Source organism: Gossypium hirsutum, chromosome D13 (assembly GCF_007990345.1).
Source record: "Gossypium hirsutum isolate 1008001.06 chromosome D13, Gossypium_hirsutum_v2.1, whole genome shotgun sequence".
In the NCBI taxonomy this organism is placed as follows: domain Eukaryota; kingdom Viridiplantae; phylum Streptophyta; class Magnoliopsida; order Malvales; family Malvaceae; genus Gossypium; species Gossypium hirsutum.
In genome coordinates, this window is record NC_053449.1 from 48,119,153 (window position 1) to 48,126,445 (window position 7,293).

Here is a 7,293-nt window from a genome sequence, read left to right on the forward strand (position 1 = left end):
TCAATTACATTTTTATTACCATTTGAACTATTTACTTCCTTTAAAAAACTATTTAATTACATATAAAAACAATATATTTAAAATAGAAGATGTTTAAAATTTTTTAATATTAAAATTTTAAAAATGAAATTAATATATAATGATATTTTCGTGCAATTCACATTACCTCAAAATACTAGTTTCCTCAAAAGACATCACTATTTTACCAAAAGTAAGCCCATTTCCCACCTTATTTACAAAAATGGGCCACTGTAAATTTTATTTATTGAATGGGCCAAAAAACCCAAAACACGCTTACATGGAAGTGTCTTAAGGGGAAATTTCAAAAAAGCGCACTGACGAGGATGTGCTTTACCTTGTTTCAACAAAAATATGTTGACATTGACACACTTTTGCCCGTTCGCAGACTAAATTTAAAAAAAAAAGGTAATTTTAAAAATAGACCAATTTTTTGAAAATTTACGAGAATAAGCCTTTATAAAGACCCAAAATGAAAAAACACCATTTTTTTAAAAAGTGTCATCATTTAATATGGAAATAAAACTTATAAAATATATCTTTATATAGACTCAAAGTCTCATTTCCCTTATTTTCTTAAGCAATATGGGATGCGAGATATGTGTATATATAGAGTCATGAATAGGTTTGCAACTTGGTCTTAGACAATGTGGGATTCCTTTCTCTTTTAACTAACAACATAAGATTAAAGGCTACACTGTATTTTATAAATTTTTTACAAAACAATTTCTATTTTTTTATATTTTGTTAATATTTTCTCATATTATAAAATTATCTTTTGAAATCTTTAATCTTGTGCATTTTAGAATTGTTAGCATATACAAAAGGACTATTAAAAAAAGAATAAATTGTACATATTTAAATGTTTGAAGTCAATATCCATGCAATTCTAATTCTTAAAATAATTTTCTATTATTTAAATTTAGAAGTTATATTTTTAATTTTTATTATTTATTTTATATTATATTATGAATGTTTGATTAATAAATAAATGGTGAGTATTTGGTACTCAAATAGTATATTTTTTTGTAATTTTAAAAAAATTGATATATCTTTTTTAAATATTTTTTTTATTTTTAATATTTTACTATACTCATTAATTTTTTAATCCTAATTTTAATTTAATTTTCATCCCCTAATGAATGCTGATAAATTTATTTCAGATGTATTTTGACTAGATAGATAATTAATTATGTTAAATAAGTTTTTTTATAGAAATATATAATATACATAAAATGTAATAATTATTTTTCATATTTTTATATCTAGATTAAATTACATTAGTAGTCACTTAACTATGATTTTTTGGCTATCGAATTATAAAAACTTACAAAATGATCACTCAACTATTAGTAACTTTTCTAATATTTTACCATACTCATTTTATATTTTATATATTTTTTACTTATAGAGTTTAAAAGTTTTATTTATAATGCAACAAATGTTAGCTTTTTGTAAAAAAATTTAAACTCTAGAAGTAAAAAAATATAAAATATAGTGTAGGCTTTAATATTATGTTGTTAGTTAAAAGAGGAAGGAATCTCACATTGTTTAGGAACAAGCTGCAAACCTATTCATGAGTCTATATATACACATATATCATATCTCACATTCCTTGAGAAAACAAGGGAAATGAGATTTTGGGTCTATATAAAGATCTACTTTGTAAGTTTTTTTTCATATTAATTGGTGACATCTTAGAATAAAAAAAAATTGGTGTTGCCACTTTGGGTCTTTATAAAGGCTTATTCTCATAAAGTTTCAAAAATTTGGTCTATTTTTATAATATTTAAAAATATGATATTTTTTGAAAATTTAGTCCGAGAACGGGCAAAAGTGCGCCCACATCAACGCGTTTTTGCTGACAAGGGGTAAAGTGCTTCCTTACCAACATGCTTTTCTGAAATTTCTCCTTAAAATGCTTTCACGTAGGCGCGTTTTGGGTTTTTTTGGCCTATTCCAGTAAATTAAGTTTAAAGTGGCCCATTTTTGTAAATAAAGTAGAAAGCCTTTTTTAGTAAAATGGTCTAATTATTTGATTACATTTTAGTAATTTTTCCCTATAGCATTGATACATAATTTTGGTAATTTTTTTTAAATTTGAACCCTGAACCCTAAACTTTAAATCTAAACCTTAAACCCTAAACTCTGACATTTTGGATTCGAGATTTAAGGTTAGAGTTTAGGATTTAGGGTTTGGGGTTCATGTTAAAAAAATTACCAAAATTATGTATCAATGACATGAAAACTATGCAGTCGCCTTTTTTAAAAAAAAATGTCAATCACGTATTTTTTTTGGTGTGATGAAAAGACACGTTACATTTGTAAGGAGAAAATGCAAGCTCGAACTTTGAAAATAACATTGCTGGTGAAGGCAACCACGAATTCCAAACATAAGTCATAAAATAAACATGAAAGATAAAAATTATGAATTTCGGCCATAATCTATATTCCATACTCTCCTGTGCTTGAAATATCTAAACAATTATAAGATATGAATGTAATATAAATATATATGTATAAAAGTTATATAATACAAATTATATAAATTTAAAGAGTAAATATTTGGTGTATTTATCATGCATGATTAAACATATTATTAGTGAATTAATCATCTAAAATAAAAATAAATAGATTTATTTTCAAAAATTTTAGATGTTTTATTATCTGATATAATAAAAATACATGTAATTATATATTTTCAATACATCAAGTCGAAACCATTTTTTATTTTTTGAAAAAAACAAAAACAAGTTGTCGACTTTAAAAAAACAAAAATTGAGAGTCGCCACCAATCTTTTATTGAGGTGTGATTGGATCACCTAAAAAATAGTTTTGGTCTACGAGTTTTAGAAAAATGGATTCAGGAGTCGGTTACGTACGAGGAATGATTAACACCCTCGTAACGCCCAAAATTGGTACCTAGTTAATTAATTAGTGTCTTAATGTTGAAAATTTAAAAATATGATCCTTAATAAAAACTTAAAAAAATTACTTATTAAGACTCTTATCATTTCGGAGAAAGAAAATGTCACACCCAATGTGTTAGGGCACGACATTCTAATTCCTCGAAAATGAATTAGTCCAAAATACTCGTGTAATAAAATTTAAAAGAATATTCATTTGTTTAAGATTTATAAAGAAATCGGGGCCCAATACGTTAGGGCACAATTTCTCAAAATCCTAAACTTGGAATATTTCCTTTGTTATTATTTTTTAAAAAAAATCTTTGTCTCGAGAAATCAATACGTCACATCCAATACGTTAGGATACAACATATTAAATTCCCGACAACAAGCTTTTCATTTTATTTTTTGATTAATGAGCAATTCTCGATTGTTAGATTTAACGAAGAAAATTGGAACCCAATACGTTAGGGCTCAATTTCCTTGAAAATCCTAAATACGAGTATTATCTCAATTTTGAAAATTTTAAAATCGAGTAAACAAATGATGTAATGCTAAATTAAGTGTAAAATAAAATAATAAATATAACAATGACATAGAAATAAACGAAATTAATGTACATAAAAAAAACGACATGTAAAGTATCAAATGAACAAAATATAAATGAAAACATAAATCAATAAGCAAATGAAGGAAATAAACAAAAAATATAAAGAGAAAAAAAAGGTACAAAATATATACATGAAATTATAAAGAATAAAAGACATACACATGAGTTTACATATAAAATTTTGGACTATAGAATTTATAACAAAATATATATAATGCATTTATGATAATAAAGAAAAATATATAAATATACACATATATATTATAACATATGTGTTGAAAATATAAGTTTGTATTTAAGCAAATAAAAAACATAGACATGTGCGTATATATATATATATAAATATTCATTAGAAAAATATATAAATACATACATGTACATATATACAAAAGTAAAAAAAAATTGAAACTAAATATAAAAGTATATATATGTATATAAAAGTTAGGAAGTAAAATAAAAACAAAAACATATGTATAAAATATATATAAGCATACGTATACTATATATAAAACAATATATATTACATAAAAACGATGCATACGCATGAATAAAAATAATAATAATAATAATAATAATAATAATAATAATAATGATACAAGATTAATGATGCCACATAATAGTATTAATAATATTAAAATAATTAATTTAATAATAAAAAACTAAAATAACAAATAGAGGATTAAATAGCATCAATAATCAAAGACCAATGAATTTAAAACAAAGAGTATAAAAAATATATACAAGGCCAAATAAAATGTAAACAAATTTGAAAATAATGAATTTGAAAATGAATAATAAGGGAAAAAAGATTTGAAATCAACAATAAACAAATCAATAAATAAATTATACACAAATCAACAAAATAAGAACGCAAGAGAGAGAGAGAGAAATTTGTGTAAATACTCTTAAGAATTATTATTACTCCCCACTTCCGTCCTTTACAATGAAGGGAGATGCATCTATTTATAGTTGAGCCTCCCCAAATCCAACGGTATAGATTAATTACATCAACGACTAAGATTAAAAGGTATCTACAAATTAAATCTCTAAGATTACAAAATCATATCTTCTAAGATTGCATATCATATCTAAGATTACATATCATATCTAAGATTGCATATCCTTGAAGATTATGTTTCCATATGCATCAAGCTTGTAAATAGACCTTCAAACTTTTCAAGTAATGGGCCATCCCGATCGGGCCAAATGATATAATTTTGGACTTTATTTTATTATTTTGGGTTTATTATTTTTTTATGAGCCCGGGCTAAATTGGCCTATTACAGCTGCCCCTCTTTGCTCATTATCGTGTAACGAGAACGGAGCAAAGATTTTAGAAATGGCCAATTTTGCCTGGTCGTACTAGACTTTAGCGTTCTTCTTCTTCTTCAAATAGCCTCATTCCTTCCTACTGCATCTTCAGAGGTATAAGAACTGGTGCTTCAACCTACTCCACTGCAACTTCAGGGAGATAAGGCCCGATGCGATCTGCTCTCTTCAACTTCAGAGAGATAAGATCTGTGATTTTAATTCACTCCACTGCAATTTCAGGGAGATAGGATTATTGGCTTTAATCTGCTCCACTGTAACTTTAGAGAGATAAGATTCGCCATCTTCAGTCTGCCTCACTACAACTTCAGGAGGATAAGGCTTGCTTACTTAGTCTGCTCCACTGCAACTTTAGAGAGATAAGATCTGTGATTTTAATCCGCTCCACTGCAACTTCAGGGAGATAGGATTATTGGCTTTAATCTACTCCACTGCAACTTCAGGGAGATAAGATTCGCCATCTTCAGTCTTTTAAATTGCAATGTTGGGGAAACAAGATTCGCCGTCATAGCTTCAATCTATTCCACTACACCGCCAGCGGAGTAAGATTCACCGTCGTGGTTTCAAACTGCTCTACTGTAATGCCAAAGAGATAGGATTCGCTGCCCACAGCTTCAATCCGCTCCACTTTAACTAATCCAAACCTTAACGCCAAGGAGTTAAGATTCACCGTCGTGGCTTCAATCTGCTCCGCTACAACGCCAGGGAAATAAGATTCACCGTTGTGGCTTCAATCTTTTCCATTGCAACGTCAAGGCGATAAGACTGATGTCTTCGATCTGCTTCACTGCCAATACAGGAAAGCAAGATCTGCTATTTTCAACCTACTCCACTGTTGTTCAGGGAGATAGGATTCACAATCTTCAACCTATTCCACTGTTGACCAGGGAGATAGGACTTAAAATCTTCAACCTATTCCACTGCTGTCCAGGGAGATAAGGCTGGGGTCATCGATCTGCTTCGCTGTCGGTGCAGAAAGACAAGATCTGCTATTTTAACCTGCTTCACTACAACCCAGGGAGGCAAGGCTAGTGTCTTCGATCTGCTTCGCTGTCGGTGCAGGAAGGCAAGATCTGTTATCTGCTCTCTAGGGAACATGACTTGTATAATGAACCTAATTATGCCTAATGATTAGGATGGCATAAAATGAATCAAATGCTCCTAACTAGACATGTGTGAATGGTGTTTGCACGAATGCATAATGTTTTAATAATTTTTTTTCCGAGAATGATTTCACTTAAGTTGTCATTGCTCGAAGTTTATTAAGGCTTTAACACTGATGTGTTACAACGCCTTCTTGTTCGGCTGGCTTTTCTGAAGAAACATTTAGTTAGGTTACCCCCCACTGTAAACCTCAAAATTCAATCCATTGGGGCACAAAATTTGTACCATCATTCTCCCACTGTAACCCCAAGGTAGGAATATATGACTTTTTCTCGATCCTCTCCTATCACATTCAATGATACAGGATCTAAATCTCACTGGTCCCTTACACCATTCCCAGGGTATCGTACCAAAGGCTCGTGCATAAATGAAGGCTTTCTTCTCCGAGGAAACCTCTTCCTACTGTTTGGTGATCATTGCTTACTTATTTATTTAAGCTTTGTCATTTTGTTCAATTAATGTTTTTAACAACAAAATCCAAAGAGAAAGTCCTAACTTAGACTTTTCCTTTTCAGATTTCCAACCTTTAAACATGGTGCGTCCTAAACAATAGTCCTGTTTCAGGTTCCTGTATTATTTAGAAACTTCTAGAGTAATATGTCAAACTTCTCTTGTGAAAGTTTTATTGGTCTATTAATCATTATTCTAATGCAACATGCTTGCAAAAAGGGTATAACAATGGATAAAAATACAATTGGTTCTGAGCATAGCTCGAAAGGAATAGATTATCAAAAAATAGTAAATAAGGATAACAAAGAAATTGATTGGGAATGTGTATCTTGGAAAAGAATGAAGTATTCCAAGAATAGAAAATTCAATATAAAAATTGGATGCCCCAGATATCGCAGCTTGAACTTCTCTATACAAACTTTCTGAGTTTGACATGTGTTTAGGAGATCTACAGTACTCTATCGATGTCCCAAGATGTTGTCTACCCTTTCCTGTTGATTCAAGATCATCATATGCCCCAATCTGATCAAAATTTAAACTGCTCTGATCACCTCATGTCTCATTCTGATCAATATTTGAGCCGCCCTTTTCGAGTTTTCAACTCAAATCCCCTTTGATCTCAAGGCGCCCTTTGCGAGTTTTCACCTTGGCCTCTCCATTTTCTTTCTTCTTTTCTCTCTCTCTCTTTTTTTCTTTTTTTTTATATTTTGAAATATTTTTGATTGAATCTGAACTCATAGGATTAGGCATGCCCTTGTTATCCTTTTTGATCAAAATCGATGCTTTTCCAAATAAGGCCTTCCACATAAGGTCCTT